General features: G+C 45.7%; 1 protein-coding gene across 4 annotated transcripts in view; it reads right to left on the reverse strand.

Moving 5' to 3' along the window:
- The window catches only part of ZNF710 (zinc finger protein 710), a 55,415-nt gene extending 36,500 nt beyond the window's left edge, over positions 1 to 18,915 (reverse strand). The window contains exons 1-3 of one of the 4 annotated variants that reach the window (XM_023522979.1): positions 18,758 to 18,909; positions 18,132 to 18,210; positions 10,790 to 10,948 (exon numbers count right to left, since the gene is read on the reverse strand). The gene's annotated coding sequence lies outside the window, so the exon portion shown is untranslated. Of the gene's footprint in view, positions 1 to 10,789; positions 10,949 to 17,565; positions 17,658 to 18,131 lie in introns of all 4 variants that reach the window. The other 3 variants (XM_011379644.2, XM_011379643.2, XM_023522980.1) reach the window with 3 other exon arrangements.
- Between the last annotated feature and the right edge of the window lie 11 nt (positions 18,916 to 18,926).

Raw genomic sequence — 18,926 nt, forward strand, 5'->3', positions numbered from 1 at the left:
TCTGACCTCATGGAGCTTTCCACCCCATTTTGTTGGTCAGGTATTTATTCGCTAATTATATTGCCTGTTCCCTTAGTCTTCAAGTTTAAATCTTGACTTTAAAACCCATATACATATAGGATCTTGGCAAAATTCAAATATTAACCCTATAGGGGTCTTATGATGAGATCTTTTCTCCCAGGCTCTCAATTGCTTTGAAGAATTCACATAGTGCTTACAATGTAGTCAAATCTATTGAATTTTTTGGTGAATTTTTTAAAATTTCTAAACTTTAGAAATCAACCTCTAGCTCAAGATTTGGTATAAACTGTATATATTGTTACATTTATTCCTTCTTTATATTTCATTTAAGTATTATGGTGTTGACTAGCATTTGAAAAGCAACATTAAACAGTGATGTATTGGCAGGTCTCCTTATTTTGTTACTGGTTTCAACAGGACTGCCTCTAGTGCTTCACAGTTAATTATAACATTGGCTATAGGTTTGAAATAGATATTCTCAATCATGTTAAGAATGTACCCTTCTATTCCTTTTTCGGTGTATTGATCAGGTAGAGATGGTTGCTCGATTTTAATCAATTTCCCCCTGCATATATTGGACTCAATCCGGTTTTACTTCTTTAACCCATTAGCGTGACGCGGTTACTATATTAAGCTTTCCTAATATCGATACTTCTCCCCCACGTGCCCCACTGGGTTAGGGTGGATGGCTTGTTTAATATAGTATCAAATTCTATCTCTGACATTGCATTTTCATTCTTTAACACGGTCTCTTTGCCATGTTTAATATCAGGCTTATTTTGCTTTGCAGAATGAATTGAAGAGCTCTCCATCTCTTGCTAAGCCATGGAACAGCTCAATGTTTTTAGTATTAGCAAACATGAAATAATCACCTAGTAAAAACACTTGGGACCAGTGTCTTCTCTGGGCAGAAGGGGCAGTGCTTTGACAATGACTGCAAATTTTTTCTCAATTGGCAACATATACATTTTCAGAATAGCATGTGTTTACCTGAAATTTTCAAATTTGAGCCTACTGTGCATGTCTTTATTTTTAAAAATCTATCTAGTGCAATATCCCCTTTCTCGTTCCTATTACTTTTTCCTTTTCTCCTATTTCTCAGAGTTGCCAGAGGTTAGTCTACTTTATTGTTTGTTTAAAAACAGAATCAGCTCTTGGATATATTTGCTAATTTCACTGTGTTTCTGTTTCCTAATTCATTTATCTCTGCCTTTATCCTTACTATTTTTTTCTTCCTGTTTTCCTTAGGGGCTGTTTTTTATCCTTTTTTTCCCTCTAAGATCTCAGGCTGAATGCTTGATTTATTCTCTTTTTCTCTCTCCCTTTTTAATAATAAAAGCATTTAAGGCTATGAGAATAGTGCCAGCTGTCTCCCATAGGTTTGGTTATGTGGCATTCTGGTGTTCAATGCTTTCTAAATATTTGTCACTATATACTTTATTTCTTCCTTGACCCAGTAGCAATTTAGGAGACTGTTTTAATTTTTTTCAAGTGTTTGGGTTTCAGTTTTAAATTTACAATAATTTGGTTTACTGCCTGGTGATCAAAGAACTCCGTGACTGGCACAATTTGTTTTGGGGAGTATATGAATTCTTACAGTTGGTTACTGGTGGCTGACAGAAATGTTTGCAAAGCATAAGCTTGCTTGCAAAGCCCAAGTGCTTTTAAAAGTGTTTGCTTGCCATAATGTTATGTCAAACCAAACATAAAGAGAATATAAAGTTCGATGTGCTTGTAACCATGTTTAAAATACAGTATATTTACATATGTGCATTGAAAAAGACTATGAGGAAATATATAAAGATACATAAAAAATACATATATATAAAAATATATAAAGATATAAACAGTGTTGGTAATTTCTAATTGGTGGAATTATGGGCAATTTTTACTTTCCTTGCATTTTTTTGTATTTTCAAATTTTCTATGTAAGCATAAAATTCACTGTTTTATTAATAAGATTTCTTTACATGTTTATTTGCCTAAGGCTTGGTAACAGAAATGTTCCATCCTGAGCTCTCTTTTTGCAAAGATTCTCCCTGGCCAGAGAGTTAAATGAAGTCACCAAGAACTTGAGTAATAATTGAATTTGGACTCAAAACAGTGCTGACACCTGAAGACAGTGGCCCTGTGAGAAACCCACAGTCATTTGGACACTACAGTTCCCCTCTGGAGGTGGAAATTCTTTCCCAGGGAATACCAAGGAGAACCACCCTCACCCCTTCATGCTCCTCATTCTCAAATGAGCATTCTCCACCCCCCACCCATTACTGTGATGGCGGAGTCTTCCTTCGAAGAGAAACTCAGTGAAATCCAACTACTACAGATGACCTGGGCAGGCTTCTGTTTTCTTTATTCATCAGCATAATCTCTGAGGCCCACTAAAAAACAACTGCACTTTCAACACAAGGTCAACTGCCAGAGGCCATCTGAATTCAGAGGAACTTTGGCCCTTGGAAATGGAGAAGGTGGCTGATGTCCACCTTGGCTGCTCCACCAGCCCCTGCAGCTCACCCCAGTACCAGCAGCGCTAGAGAGAGGGTGGCCAAATTTCCACAAAGCCCAGTTAGCCCGTAACCGAAAACTCTAGATCTAGAAGCCTGCTCCATGACCGCCCACCCTGAGAAGAAAGAAGGGATGAGAAAGGACAAGGGGGAGAGAAGAGGTGTGTGTGGCAGGAAGAGGCAAGGGGAGGGAGAGGCGAGGTGGTTCCTGGGAGACCCAGCATTTCATCGGCATGTGACCGGCGAATGCCCAGCTGGCCCGCACAGGGCTCTTTCTTCTGTTTCTCTGCCCTCCATCCTCACTGCCCTGAATCTTCTCTATTTGAAGACAGAGGCAGAGGGGAGGGAGAGAAGGGTACCCAGGAAGAAGGGGCACAGGTGGGTCTTCAGATGTCTCGACTGACTTCCAATGACCCCAGCTGAGTCTGGTGGGGAGTCCGGGGCCACCCAAGTCAGAGGGAGGAAGACATTCTTAGAAAGTCAGGGAGAAGCATACTGACCAAGGTGCCCTTTCTCACAAAAAATGTACTAAGATGGCCAAGCAAAGATGACAAGGGCAAGAGCAAGTGAAGTGAGAGGCAAAGGGATGCTGGCCTGTGCCCAGCTCCCCGGTGGAGCATCTGGTCTCTTGGGAATGCTCACTGCCTGGGTATGACTTAGGTAAGGGGTGCGGAGCAGGGTCTCATGATGCCACCAGGGAAGAGCCACAGGCATCCTTTCCCTATAAATTTTGTTCCACCCCAACCTGTGGCTTCCTCTGTTCAGCCAGAGCTCTGCCCACCACTCTGGGTGTTCTGGGCAGTAACCTTCAAGTACGTATATGTTTAAACCTAATGCCACTTACAGGCACCAACTTCCTCCCCAATGATCTGGGGGTTGAACCCAGAATGCAGCAAGGGCTTGCAGACATCCCCCAGTGGAAGAGTGCTCCCCAGGGAAGGGGTGCTCCCAGGGCATCGGTCAGCAGAACCTGCTGAGGGAGAATGGGATTGGACAGGTGTTTTAGCTCTAGTTTTTACCTAGAAGTCAACAAGCTCTCCAGTGGTTCATCAGACCCACCTCTGCATCTCTTACTTTACCTTCTGGTATGTTCTAAGAGTTGGATGGCGGAGTGGTTCAAAGGCTGAAGTGTAAACTTTGTACTCACCTGGGCTGAATTCCCACTATCATCCCTTTCAGGTGCAAGGCCTGGGCAAAAAGTGGCCACCTTCATGAGTCTCGGTTGCCCCGTCCCCGAAATGGGTCAGGAATGTTGTTTCTTGCACGGCCACTGAATTAAGAGTCTCGCCCGGGGCTTGGCTGAGAGCGGGAGGTCAGCTGTCACTGGTTCTTCTCTCTCCCATCGCGAGATTGGGGGAACCTCAGCCTGACGATGTCATGCACTCATGGGACACTTCAAAGCCCTTCCTACACTCTGCAGTCGATTCGGGAACTACACATACATACTAACAACACACTCTCGTGGAAATATTCCACTTGGGATTATTTCTTGGTGAGTTTTAAGAAACACAATCAAGCATAGAAAACATACGTTTGCAAATTATCTGTAAATAGCTGGTGCAAAGCAGACATTTTCAGTGAAATGAGAAGGAATTCAAACAAAGCTGTTATACTCGTTCCTCCGAGGGGTTTCTCGACTTTCAGATTAACATTTCTGAGGGGATTTCCTCACGTGGATTGAACAACAACAAACCCGCAAGTACCCCAGTGTGAGCCAGAGTGATCTGTCATATCTCTTCTTTGCTCAGAACCTATTGGTGGCTCCCTCAAGCCTCTGGATGAAGTCCAAGCTTTTGGACACATTCCCAGATCAGTCCTACCACCCACCCAGCTCCATCTTCTACCATCCTACCTTACACGCTACCTCACAGCCTCCCAAACCACCACTGACTCTTCAAATGCTCCTGTTCTGACTTTGCGTGTTCCAGCCCCCGGTGGAATGGCCCTGCTCCCCCTGTCTGCTAAGACCCCGCTAAATGCCATCTCCGCCAGGCAGTCTGTCCTGCACAGCTCCTTGCCCTCACCACGTTCCAAGAGTTACCTTCCTGTGCTCTTATTAACACATCCGACATCCCTTCAGACAGAGGACTCGCTGGAGACAGAGACCATGTCGTTCCCCTTTACATCACAGAGTTCAGCACATGCTAGGTGCTTGGCAAATGTTTGCCGATTGAATAAAGGAATAAAGAAATGACTAAGGGACATTTGTAAGAAAAAAAGGGGATTCAGAATGGCGCGGGCCTCTCCCGACTTCACAAGTAGTAATGATAACCACGTATTACATAGCACAAAGCACAGCTATAAAAAGTAGGCTCACGAACCCGGTTCACAGGCCATGAAACCAAGGGCCAGAGGGGAAGGCTGAAGTTCATCGGGGCTAGGAGATGGCGAGCCAAGACAGAAGGGCGTGGCTCCAATCCTGAGTCCTGTGGCTTGAAGGGAGGTACTCCCCTCACCTCTGGCCACACGTCTGTGGGGAGTGATTTTTAGATCCACTCCTGCCCGTGGGGTAAAGGGCAGCTCTGCATTTCTGTTCAGTGAACTTTTTGTCCTATAGAGCTCCCCCAGGCCGAGGAGGTGCCAGGTCAGAAGCTGGAACACACATGGGAGCAAACATCCGACTCCCCCTCAGGCCACCCAGACCTGAGACCCTCACCCTGGGACCCTACACTCCCCATACTAGTAAGAGCGGGCGCCAACCCTCTCACAGGACACCAAAGTTGCCCACTACTTATGCCCTCGGTGGGCCCAACACCATTAAAAAGTTTCTCCAAATCTTAATTGACTAAGAAGCAAAGTGACAAGTTTCATTGGAATCTAAGGTTGCAGAATGGGATCTGTAATATCGTGTCACAAATGGAGGCAGGGTCGGAGTGTGGGATGTGGACGGGAAAGAGAGACAGGGAAGAGAGACAGGACCCGGCCGATAAGAGATCACATCCACCAGACAGATAACGGGGCTAAAATGACAAAGCAGCTAGAAGCCGTCGCCGGTGCCTTGAGAGAAAGGAAGAGCATATTAAATTTTAAACAAAGCCCACCCCAGGGGAACTTCCAGCCTCCCTCTCCCAACCCCGCGCTTCTCATTTCCAGCACACAAGTCGTCTGCTTCATAGAAACTGAAACGTCCTTCATCTCAAGGGGCTGGGTTTTTGTGTTTTTGTTGTTTGTAACCCAACGGGCAGCAGCTGGCACACTGTGTCTCTGGGGAGGAGGCAGCTCGGGCCTCCATGAGCATGTGGCCTTCCCGCCAGGCCCGAGAATGCACGGCTGGCTGGGACTGGGCCTCAGCTGGGACTGGACCACCTGGACAGGATGGTGACGGGGGTGCTGGGAGCCAGAGCTGAGCAGATACAACAAATAAACAGCGATGCACTCAGACATGCCGGGTCTGAAAGGTGGGCACCAGCCTAGGTGTCACCGGGAGTAAAGAAGAAGGAAGCTAAGAAGTGGGAAAGGTTTTCGGAGAGCAAAGGAGCAGGAGCGAAGCAGGGCACAGGACAGGAAGGCTCAATTTAGCCGAAGCGAATGTTACTTCCTCGGTAATTCCATCAAACCTCCTTCCTGTCCCTTCACCTCCCCAAGACAGTGATTGAGGAATTGGGGCTGCAAGGGCTGGGCAGGACCTGGGGGACAATCTGAGGTCTGCACAGGAAATTCTCCGTCACCCTCACCCCACCCGCCCCCTATAAACAAACACCAATTCAGCCAGAGACAACCAGTTCTGGTCTCTGGAGTTAGGGGAGCATGCTCGTTTTACGAGCATCCTCTGGAATCTTCGAAGCAGGCTCTGCCCCAGGCACCCCAAGGATGGCACCTTGAGGTTCCCTGCCCAGCTGCCAGCAGTCAGGAGGCCAGAAAGGCCTCTGGCCTGAGCCCTCGAGTCCCCCTGCCAATGAAGGGTGAACAGGGGAGCTTCTCCTTCCTTCAGGCCTTTCCCCCACCAGCCACTCTTAAGCCAACATATGCGTGAAACATTTGGAAAGCGATGTCTTAATAATACACACCAGGTTTTAAAAGAATAAGACTTGGTATGCACCCAAAAGGAATCCAAAATACTATACAACGTTTCTGGAGGGCAATTTAACCCTTTAAATCTAGAGCCTTTAGAACGCGTCCTTGGCCTAGGGATTCACTTCTAGAAATGTATCAAGGCTGTGGGCAAAAATGCCCAAGGGTGTCTACCACAGAACTCTGTATGAGACAGAAAGACAAAACAACCTAAATGTGGGAGACTGCTTAAATATATTATGTTCCATCTGTTCAAAAGAATACCATGCAACCCTTTAAAGTGACTTGGAGGAGAATGGTTAACCCAATGAAAATTTTAAGAACATATTGTTAAGTAAAAACACACAAAAACAGAACTAAACAAACAAACATGGTATATTCAGTATGATTCATTTTTCAAAAATAAAAATATATGCAGGAAGTATCTATAATACACTAAAATATTAATAATAGGTGGTTTTTATTTTCTTCTTTCTGCTTATTTCCTAAAAATTCTGCAACGATCATAAATCTCTTTGTAACAAGAAAAAAAAAAATCAATGAAAGCTATTTTCTAAAAAACAAAAGGAAGAGATCCGAGACCCAAGACAGTGCTCATTCCTTGGACATTCAAATCTAAACTGGATCCGAAACAAAACAAAACAAAACAAAACTGGACAGAGACATCTTAAAACCACCTGAGACTATTTCAGGGACTAAGAGGTGGTTTCCAGTGACAAGGAAGTGAGATTCTCCCTAAGGCCTCAGTGAGTGCAGGGAGCGTGAAGCCCGGGAGGGAGGCCAAGCTCCCCAGGCCACCCAGGACCCAAACTTCTGTCCAGGCCCTTCCAGTTACCGCCACTGGGGGAGGGAGATGAGAGCTAGCAGAGGGGCCAAGGTGTGAAAAGGCAAAACAAATGTGACTTCTGTCCTTGATCTAGGAAGAGACAATGCCCAGCCCTTCTGACAATGAACTGGAAGGGGGGTAAAAAAAAGAGGCGGGTTCCTGAGCTGAGCCTGTTAATGTACCTGGCGACAGGGAATGCATTTTTACAACTAAGGAATAAAGACCCCAAATTAGGGGTCTGGAAGAGAAATTCTGACAAGTTCTACAATTGAAGCAAAAGAACTCAGCTGCTGTGACCTGGAAGTTTTTCCGGATAAGCTAGACCTCAAGCAGGTGCCGGAGTGGACCTGCGGGGGGCATTAAGGTACCTGGGTGTACCATTTACAGAAGCCGGCCTATGCCTAAGAGAGGATCTAGAGCCCAAGAACGGAAAAATTCCACTGGGCATGGACTTAATTATTCAAGTCAGGAAAATGGAGGAGCAAAGGGAGACATCTGAATTCCTCCAGTCCTCTTTATGATCAAAAGCTTTAAAGTCCATCTCGAATATCAAAATTTGTCCACGTGGGAAACCATCATTGGGCACTTCCTATCCATCTGTGCATTCGGCAAAGAGCTGGGTGCAAACTTCACCCCGAGCCAGCTCTGTGACGTTCAAGCACTTCCACTTCCATCGGCCAAACAAACCAAAATGGACAGGGTGGCTTGTTAGGATGCAGTCCTCATAAAGATGTCAGGAGCACGGCTGGATGTGCCAGCTCAGGCCCATGGATCCCAAAGACTTCCTAGCCCCACAAGCTTCCCTTCCTTAGCCCTGAAGGCCCCTGCCTCTTTCTGAAGAGATGACGACTCCAACTTAGAAAGTAAATGTGACACCGCACAGGAAGACAGGTGGTGCCGGGTGAATTTCTGTCTCTTAAAGATGTCAGATTCTTTCTCCAGGTGAAGCTGCATCCTATAAACTGCATCCTTGTATCATATGTGGCCCGTACCTTAAGCTTTGCTCTCAATACAGCATTTTGCTTCAGCAAAGAGGAAGCAGTCAATACCCTACTTTGAAAACAGCACAGGTGTTTCTGTGACAAAAAAAAAAGAACAACAAAAGCAAAGAAAGCACCTCTCCCTCCCTTTAATTAAAGAGATGCCATCCGATTGCACCTCTGGATAGAAAAATAGCAAAAGTTATTCTTCCAGAATCTTCCAAGTACCAAGTGCCTTGAGCCCTGAAAACTTCTCCACCATAAAACAAAATGAAGATATCAGCTTAAGGCACCAGGAAGTGCTCCCTCAGCACCTGGCAGCAGCTGGTACCCACCTTAGGCCGGTTCAGACAGTAATAAAAGCTCCCTTGAAATAATGTTAAGGTTCAGACACTGTGATAAAAGCTGGGAACTTCAAAGGTAGGACTGCAAAGCCCATCCCTAATCCTCCTCATTGTGTCTCAGGTGGCTGCCTGAGCTTTGCCCTGTAGGCACTTGTGAGCCAGCCAGCCAGGTGGAGGAGGTGAGATGGAACTTTACTCTGGCTTCCTTGGAGGCGGGGCAGGGTATAGCCATTGGTTCTTGAACTATGAGATGTCAGTTCAAAATAAAGAGAACAAAAAAAATACTGATCTACAGAGATGAGCCCAATGGTTCTACAGTGAGAACAGGATACAGTGCCAGGCTCCCAGGCGCTCTCCATGAACTTGGGCAAGTCATTTCAGACTTCAGAGCTTTGGTTCCTCAGTCTATAGAAACAGCAACCCTGCTCGGAGTTGCAGAGAGGGGTAACTAAAAGGGGTAACTTACATGAAAACGCAGAGGGAAGGTGAGATCCTTCTTCCCTCCCATTCACCCACCTACTTTTCCTCCTTAACCTCCTTTAATAAGATTTTTTTAAATAGATAGTACACGCACAAGGTACAAAATTCAAAATATAGAAAAAGATACAGAGAAAAGTCAGCCCCCACTATGGAAAACCACCATTACTAGTCTCCTAAATATGCCGGCAGAGCTATTGCCCAGGTAGGCTTTCTGTCCCTTATTTTCTCACTTAAGAACATATCTCATCAATCACATGGGTACAGGGGGACCTTTTGCATTCTTTTTTATAGCTGCAGAGAATTTTGTGGTATGGTTGTAGGATCATTTATATACCAATTCTCTACTGATGGACATTAGTTTTTGGGGTTTTTTTTTGTTTTTGTTTTTTTGCTTTTACAAGCAATGACTCAATGAACTATCTTGAAAAAAAGGAACATTTCACTTGTATACAACATATCTAAGAGAAATTCCCAGGTTATGCACTTTCAGTTTTAATAAGTTTTGTCAAAATGCTCTCTACGCAGGTTGTACCAAATGACACTATCAGTGATTATGTGTATCTGTTCCGCTGTCCCTTCTCCATAGTAGACTTGCATTTCTGTTATTACTAGTGAGATGAATACATTCTTAGATGGTTAAGAACCATTTATATTTCTCTTTCTGTGAACCATCCATGTTCTTAGCCCATTTTAAAAATGGGGTCGATGGTTTTTTTCTTATTGACTTGTAGTTCTTTAGATATTAAAGAAATTAGCTCTATCGCTGATATGTTACAAATATATTTCTGTAGTTTTGAGAACTAGGAGATTGCTTATTTCACCACAGGATTTCTACTTGTGTAGGGTCATATATATTAATCTCTTCTTTAATGGCTTCTGGGTTTTAAGTCCCACTTAGTATTTTCCCCAAGTTCATTTTTTTTTTTTAATATTTACCATCTTTAATCCATTTGAAATTTATTTTGTGATAACGTGTTCACTTTTTTAGACAGCTATCCAATTGTCCTAGGTCACGAATTTTTAAATGCCATCTTTATTTCATACTAATTTACCTTCGAGTTCCTTCTCTTTCCTCTCTTGCAAATCCGAGGCTCTCTCCAGAGCTCAGTTACCTTGAAATCAGGCCCTTTCTCTCTATGGCCCTCCCATTCCTTCATTCCATTTGTGAGCCAAGAGTTGCTCCACTTTATCGCAACCGACAATCATACATGTTACTTTGAATCTCAGTATCTTAGAACAAGTGGAGATATCAGAAGCAACCCTTCATTTTATAGCTAAGGACAACTGAGATCCAAAGAGGTGAACTGGACTGTCCCAGATCATGGGGCAGGTTAGTGCTTGTGATTTTTTTTTTATTACTATTCAAGAAAAAAACTATTGATTTTGGCATGGATTCTGTTCAATCAATAGGTATCTATTAAGTAACTACTCTGCCCAATAGTGAGCTAGGCACTGGGGCTCCAGAAATAAATGGCACAACTCTGAGCTTTCAAGAAGCTCATTATCCAGTGTGGGGTCTTAACATACACACCACTAAAAGGTAAGGCAACAGTGGCCAATACATAGAGAAGGACAGGCTAATTCTGAAAGGGGTGGCATGGGGAAGGCTCAGAAGATACATACGGTTTTTAATGGGGCCTGGCATGACCAGCACTTTGTCCAAATATGTAGAGAAGGCATCGGCAATAAGGGAACAAGAGGCCAAAGTGGGGCGTCCGGTGGTGTATAGTCAGGAAGGAAGTAATCTGGCTTCGTGTTAGCTGTGAATGGAGCCCTTCAAAACTGCAAAATAAGTTATAGACAAATAGACCCATCTGTAGAGCCTTCATATCTGGCAGAAGGCAACATATCCTCCCTGGAAGAATGTACCTCCAAGAATTCTCAGAACTCTAACAAGCATAAGCTCACAATCAAAATCATGAAACACATAAGGAAGCAAGCCTTCATGAGTGGGAATCAGCAGAAGCGTCCAACAACAGAACTATATCTGCAAATACTTCGGATATTGTAATCATTCGATATGGAATACAAAATAAGGATGTTGAATGTGATGATGGAAATAAAATGCAGAATTAAAGACATATGTAAGGAATAAGAGCTTATTTAAAAAAATGAAAGAGCATGCATACTCAAAAAAGGATAAATTAGAAACCCAGAAATAAAAAAAATATATAATCATCCAAATTAAAAACTCAGAGAGCATCACATATATTAAAATCTGTGAGTTAATATTGGTACTAAAAATACCTCATGGATGGGCTTTACAGAAGGTTAGAGCTAACTAAAAAAAGAATTAGTAAACTGGAAGACAAATAAGAAATTACCCAGAAAATATCACAAAAAACAAACAAAAAGATTGAAAATGAAGACATTAAGAGATATAAAGGACAGAATAAGATCTAACATACATCTAATTGGATTTCACAAAGGAGAGACTTGAGAGAAAAGGATGGAGAGACAATATTCAAAGAGATAATGCCTGAAAAATTTCTAGAACTGATAAAAGTCACCAATCTTTGGTTTCAGAAAGCCCCAGGAAGCTTTAGCCAAACAAAATAAAATCCACTCCTAAGTACAACATTATAGTGAACTGCAAAATACACACACATGCACAGACACACTACTATCATCACCAACAACCAACCAGGGAGGAAATTGCCAAAAAAACCCCAAAAAACAAAAAAAAAAACTGGGCTACCAATGAAAGCCAGAAGATAGTGGAATACTATCTTTAAATACGAAGAGAAAATAACTGTCAAGCTAATGTTTTATACCCAGTAAAACAATCTTTTAATAAAGATGAAATAAAATTTCAGCCACACAGAAACTAAATGGTTTTGATTAAAAGACCTTCACCACATGATGGTCTGATCCCAGAAAATGAGGCCTGAGATTCAAGGACAAAACAGTAACTATGCAGAAAATCAGAACAACAGTTAACCATATAGAACATCAAAAATTATGCCCGATTTATAGAATTAATGAGAGAAAGAAGATGCAGCTAACCCACTGTATGGCAACTGAACACGAGCAGGGACGGTGACTTTATATAAAGCATTCCATGGTCCTCTCATTGCTTGAAAAAAGATTTATCGACACCAAGTGACTTTAAACCTTATGTAGTCTGCATGCATCAAAAGAACAGAAATAGAGTGTATAAGTTCCAAAGCAGTACAGAGGAAAAAAATGGAGGGAAGAAAAGGGAAAAAAACTTTCAATCAATTTAAAAGAGTGAACAGAGAAGAATCAGAAAGAGAAGAAAGCGAAAGCACAAAATAAGACGGCAGAGAGATACCCATATATACCCAAAGCTGTAACAAATGTAAACCTAGTTCTATGCTGCTCACAGGCAACATGAGGACAGGAAGGGATATGGGCCAAGAGTCCTCATCGTGCAGGCTAAAACCACAGACATGGACCAGAAGCAAGTAGCAGAGAACCATGGCTTCGGCACCAAAGTGTAGGCTGGAGAGAAGGGATGGAAGGAAAAGCAGGATCAGAGAGGTCGGAGAAGGACCCAGAGTGAAAAGCCAGAACCCACTAGGGGAGAGACTTATCACGACAGTACCTGCCACGGAGAAGTCAGGGAAGGAGAGGCCACAAAACAGGCCCCTGGGTGTGATCAGGGCGTGGCCGGGGCAGGACACAGGAACAAGGGCTTGGGTGATGGTGGGCATAAGGCCCAGGAGAGCAGGCACAGGCTTCTCAGCCTGGGGAAGGGGTGGGCAGGGCTGCTTCCAGGAGGGCTGTGCAGTGTGGGAACAGGAAGAGTTCGGAATTTCAGAGGTGACCTGCTTCTAGGTAACAGCAAGTCCACAGCAGTCTTGCAGTCTGTAGCTAGTGAATGGATGGGAGGCGAGGCTGCGGGCCCAGGGCTCCCAGGATCGGAGGGACGTCAGAGGGGTTAACAAATCAGCACCGCCAGCCTCCAAAGGCTACCTGATGCTTACTGACAGGCTGGCTCAGACCCAGTCTTTCATGGGGCGCATAAAACCACCACTAAAGTTTGGCTATTGTTTTTCACCAAACACATGCATGACAGCCTTCCCCATCCGGAAGCCCCTTCCATTGCTGCCCCATGGGGAATAGGATGGGGTGAGCGATGGCTTTCGGACACTACCCAGAAGACAAACCACGCATAACTAAGAGTCATGGTTTGCCGTGTAAATCTGAAAGATGGGCATTCCTGCTTTCCGTGGTGATCATTCTTACCTGATTTTGATTCCCTATTTATTGCACACTGGAGGGGGCAGGGGGAGGGCGGATGGAAGAAAGGGAAGGCAGGTGGGCCACAATGTGATCCCTTATTCTTAGCTTCTGACTGCACTAAAAATCTTCACGTTTCCAATGGTTCTCTCAGTACTCCCAAAATATACATACAATAGGGCGTATAAATTTAATATCAGAAACTCCTTTATGATGATGGTAGCAGACAACAGAACCAAACTCACCCCTAGAGGCCAACCCACTTCTAATAGTCCTTTCACTCCATTTATAAATATATAGATTTTCAAGATAATACATCCTGATAAAAATTCAAATAGCACAGAAATGAATAAAAGAGAAGACAAAAGGGCCTCTGTACTTGGGGTAAGGCACGAGTAATGGGGGAAGGGTCAGGTCTGTGAGCTACATCCATTAATTAGTAGGTAATAAAAACCAGTTATTTTACCTTTTGAAGCTGCTGATTTGACAAACATTTGGTCCTGCTTTGGCCCCTAACCTCCTTTAATCCCCTCTTTCAGAATCCATCCCAATTTCCTGCTACTACTTCACCCCCGCTTTATGACACTGCAATTCTTCCAGAACCTTCCACCCAATCTTAGAATTTTTAATTTAGCTTGCAGTACTGCAGCAGTCCTGTTTTCTCTCTTTTTTTTTTTTTTTTTCCCTTGCAAACAAATGTGAGTTGGGCCCAATAGTGACACAGGCCCTCTTGGGCTAGCCTGGCAATTGACGCTACTGAATACATATCCTCGGGAAAACCCTTTCTATTTTATGCCTGAACAACTGGAAGATGCTTACTTGAAAAGTGGGGGCCTCTGTAATCTCAATTTCTGTTCTACCCTAAAATGCTCCTCCCCAGTCCCACCTGTTACTAAGGAAGGCTCCAGGACCAGGGACTCTGGGGCCTACCTACCCGGGTGCCAGCCTGGTTCTGACACTTACTAAGTGTGTAACTTCTGGAAAGTCACTCAAGATGAATGAGCTAATATATGGAAAGTGCTCTGAATCGTACAAGAGCTGGGAGCGGTTACTCAAGAAAGGCACTGGTCCCTAGTCGGGGGAGGCGGCCGACCCCTTTGAGGCTTGTGGAAGTTATGGGGCTTCTCTCCAGAAAAGCACACAGACACGTAACCCTCTGCACAGCTGCAGATGCAACTGAAGCCCACCCACAGCTTGCAAGGCTCAAGGACCCCTGGTTTCGGCCCTCAGGTCTTCTTCACAGCCGCGTGAGGATCTCAAGGATCAAACTCCATGGCAGTTCTTAAAGTATCATGTTCACAGGCATGAACTGCTGAAAAGGTTCCTCCCGCCTCGTTTGGGTTCAGCTTTCAGCAGAAGTCTTAAACCTTTCTTCCCCCGAGGCCCTTTTGACCCTCCCCAGTTTTTCTCTCTGCTTCAGGCCAAACCCTCCCAGGTTACCTTGAGATAATCTCTCCCTAAGCAACAAAACTCCATATGCTTTTTTGAGAATTATTCTGATCCTTCCCCAAAGCTGATGGTCCGGCCCCTCTCTTCAGCGCTTCCTAAAGTCCGACCAGAGCGGACACTATAGAGCTGCTTGCTCGCCAAAGGCACCTCAGAGGTGGATGCTGGGTAAGCGCAGGTCCTCAACACACTTGGAGGCTGCACAAACCAGCAAAAGCCAAAGATCAGAGAAGTCAGAAGGAACTTGTGAATTCTCTCGTGACCCCGAAGAGAAGGGACTTGCCCTAGGTCGCCCAACTCATTCACAGCAGAGCGGGGAGAACCTCCCAGTTCAACACTTTCATTCCATCAGCATTTCTCAGACTTTACCCTGCCGCGCCAGAATCTTGTTCAAAAGCAGACTCAGCAGTTCTGCTGAGGGGCCCGAGATTCAGCATTTCCAACCAGCTCCCAGGGGATGGTGATGTCGAAGGACCACAGACCTCAAGGAGTAGCAAGGGCCTACAAGGCCTTTAACCTCCCGGGTTAAAGACTCTTCACCCACCCACCCTTCATGTGGCTGTTTAAATGCCTTTTCTTCAAGAATACCTCCCTTCCCCTTCCTCCGTCATTATCAGTTCCCATAACCTCTGTACTTTTTCTTTTGAAGCATTTATAACAACTGTAATTAAAGACTATTTGTGTAATTATTAGTTTAATGTCCGTCTCCCAGGGAGACTGTAAGCTCCACGAAGACGGGACCAGCTCAGCAACTGGTAAATGACACACTTCCAATAAAAGGGTTGGCCTGGACCAGCATCCTGGTGTAGGAAGGTAAGGTTTACACACCAGGAAAACACCTTCTGGAGGCCTCAAGGACACCATCTAGTTTTTAAATTCCCACCAGTTTCAAATATATGCCAACCATAATTTAAGTTAAAAAGTATACTTTTCGGGGGAAGGGGGAGGAAGCAGTCTCCCAAATCTTTATCAAGTGCAAAATAGCCCCGATCTGGTACTGGCCACTCTGGTACTGGGGAACAGTCAGTTGGCCTTATAGTCTCCACTGGCTGAGACATCTGCGGGTACTGTGTGGGCCTTGGCAAAGGACGCAGAGGGCACGCTCCCTGACCAGCCTCAGTCCCCTGAAGACCGATACTTTCAAGTTTTTCTGCTGCCGTCCTTTCAAGGAACCCCAAAGCTCTGAGTGCTCCTCACTCCTCGGTGTGGGCAGAACTGTCTTGATCTCATCGACAGTCTAGGGAGGCAAAGTCTAATGTCAGTCTGTCTGGATTCAGGTATCGGCTCTGTGCCCTTGGACAAGTTACTTAACTCCTCTGTGCTCCCATTTCCCAATCTGCCAAATGGAAATAACAGTAGGTAGTAGGTAGCACACGCCAAGGGCGAAGGGAGATGACATTCATAGAGCACTTAGCCAAGCCTGACCTAAGGTACACGATTATTATTATTCTTCCCAAAACCAATCCAATTTTGAGATCTCTGTATTGTTTTGCACAAGTCTCCACCCAGTGGCTCAATCCACTCAGGGTTTACTCTTGCGAGCCCCTCCTGCCTTACCTGTCAGGATACTGAAGCAATGACTCACTGCAAAACTCTGCAGCTTCCATCAATCACCTTCCTGTCCCTGCCCCCTATTATCATTCGTGAGCTCCTTCTGGGAACATTTATCCCAGCTAGTATTTCTCAAGGGCTCTCTATGTGCCAGTAACTGTTCTAGGCACAGGGGCTTAACAATGAACAAAGAAAGACCTCTACCCTCACGAATTGAGATTCCACAAGGAGATCTAATCCACAAAGAGAGATAAGTTTTGGTCTCTGGCCCTTACATCTCATTTTCTCCCCGGACTAATCCTAAATAAATCACAAGTACAAAGCATGAAGAAAGCATTCCAGATCAAAAAGTGCTAAGTGTGACTTGGGAACATCCTGATGACGAAGGTACTGCTCCGCTGAACCAGTGGACACCCAGGAGCACCTGGTTCCCCCTAGCAGTCACACCTGCACGTCAAATCCTTCAGAACAGTATGTGCAACACGCCTGGAAAATAAGGCACTCCATTGACCCACCTCCTGCACATAGCATAGAGGGGCCGGACATAGCATAAGGCTGTGGGTTCATGTTCTCACAGCCACGTCCTTTGGCCAGAGCTTAATTCGGGCTCCTGAGAAGGAAAAGAAGCAGCGGCCTTGTGGAAAGAGCACTGGGAACGGACTCTGAAAGCGCAGGTTCCAGTGCTGGCTCTGCCAGAGACTGTGGGACCCCAGGCATGGAGCTGGCCTCATGCCTCCGTTTCTCTTAGACAACTTCTAAGATCCATTTCTGGCTTTCAAGTCCAAGTGCTGGGAGCAACTACCAGTAACATGAGACTGAGCAGATTCACAGATCCCTTATTCAACAAACGTGCCCCTGCCCTGGGATTGGGGGCGGGGGGTGAGCAAGCCAGATGAAGAGCCCGTGGAGGGGCTCCTGAGAGGCACCCGAGTCCTACTTTACTTATTTCTGCCCTTCTACAGGCACATCTCCGGGAGAAAAATCTCTGGGCCACAAAGTAAATCTAGAATAGAAGTACGAAATCTCTGGTGGTCCCATTAGTGACCCTTTCTCCAACTCGAAAACCATTCCAGACCCTGCCTGTCTCTTTGTCTCTAGACAGCGAGCCTAAAAATAAGTCCCACTGGTTGGAATGGAAGTGACCCAAGTAGAGAACCAATGACTCGCTGGCCATACACCACAGGACAGGAACTCACCCGGGAATCTGCTCTGAGGAGAAGAGCGAGCCTCTGCCCCTACTTCAACTCACTGCATCTCCCTCCAAGGCCGCAGAGGCAACCAGGTGAGCCTAGAGGAAAGAAAATGTGACCCAAATGTCCAACTCCCCCTACCCAAAAGAAAGCAGTTCCACCCCACGTGCAGCAAGCCGGGTCCTGCAGGTCATTGGAGCACTACAGTGGTTGGAACTATAGGTGACCAATTAAGAGGTTCTGTTTCAAGACTGACAGATGCCTGGCACAGGGTGACACGTGGCCCAAGGACCAGCTGACAAAACACCAGAAAAGCTCTAGAAAATAACATTCACTTTAAAACAAATGAGAAAGGGACAGCCATACCGAATCTCCAAAATCAAAACCAGACAGGCCCGAGGCTTTGATCACCAACACTAAGAGTACATTTTCTAACGTCTAATGACAATTAGGGGTGGTTTTCTTCCCCACCCCACCTGGCCCAGCAGGTCCTTGGGGAGGGTGCCACAGGGATGCAGGCCCCAAGCCGTCTACTAGGCAGAACTGAATGAACTCTGACAGTTTCTACTTACACGTGCACAAAGGCAGGGCTGAAAGAGCAGCTTCAAAGTTGGCTGGGTGACTCCCAAGGGTGCAAAGTCCACCAAACACCTGTGGGGAAATTTTGTAAATTTCCCAGGAGCCCACTGGAACTGGTTATGTCCCCTCCAGGTCGTTGCCGCTTGGGAGTTTCCATTTTGCAAAGAAATAAAGGCGCCCCGGGCGCCCTGAGCAGTTCAGGCGCTAGGCCCGCAACTCCAGGGAGGGCCAGGAGAATGGTCAGTCGCTAGACCGCACCGACGGGGAGGAACCAGCCCCTCGCAGTGTCCGGGAGAAAACGCACCCAGGCTACGACTGCGCCTTGCCGGAACCATCGCGGATCTTAGAGAGACATTAATGACCGTTTGGGGTTAGTTAAAACCCACGCAAGCACCTCCCTGGCCTCTTAAATCTTCCCAAACTTCAGCTTAGACTGGAGGCAAGCAGTGGCAGCGATCATAAAAGTCATCTTAAGAGGCAAGTTGGAATAAAACCCAATATGCACTACTTAGCAAGTCCGCGGTTAGGGGGGCGGTGGCAAAGGGCAGATCTGTGGGATCCGCACGCGCGGGGTTGGGAGGCAGGGCCGCCCCGACGGTCCCTGGGTCCCCGCGCCCACCTGGCAGCCTCTGGGCCCCTCATCTGACGCCGACGATCACACCCCTCAGCTCTGTCCAATTAGGAAAATGACCGCGAGGAGACGTTGAGAGTGGGCGACGGAGAAAGGGGGACAGACTCAGGAGGCTGAGGACAGGCCGTGGGGACCCAGCCAGCCGGCGAACGTCTTC

This window comes from Pteropus vampyrus, unplaced genomic scaffold (genome assembly GCF_000151845.1).
Source record: "Pteropus vampyrus isolate Shadow unplaced genomic scaffold, Pvam_2.0 Scaffold368, whole genome shotgun sequence".
NCBI lineage: Eukaryota > Metazoa > Chordata > Mammalia > Chiroptera > Pteropodidae > Pteropus > Pteropus vampyrus.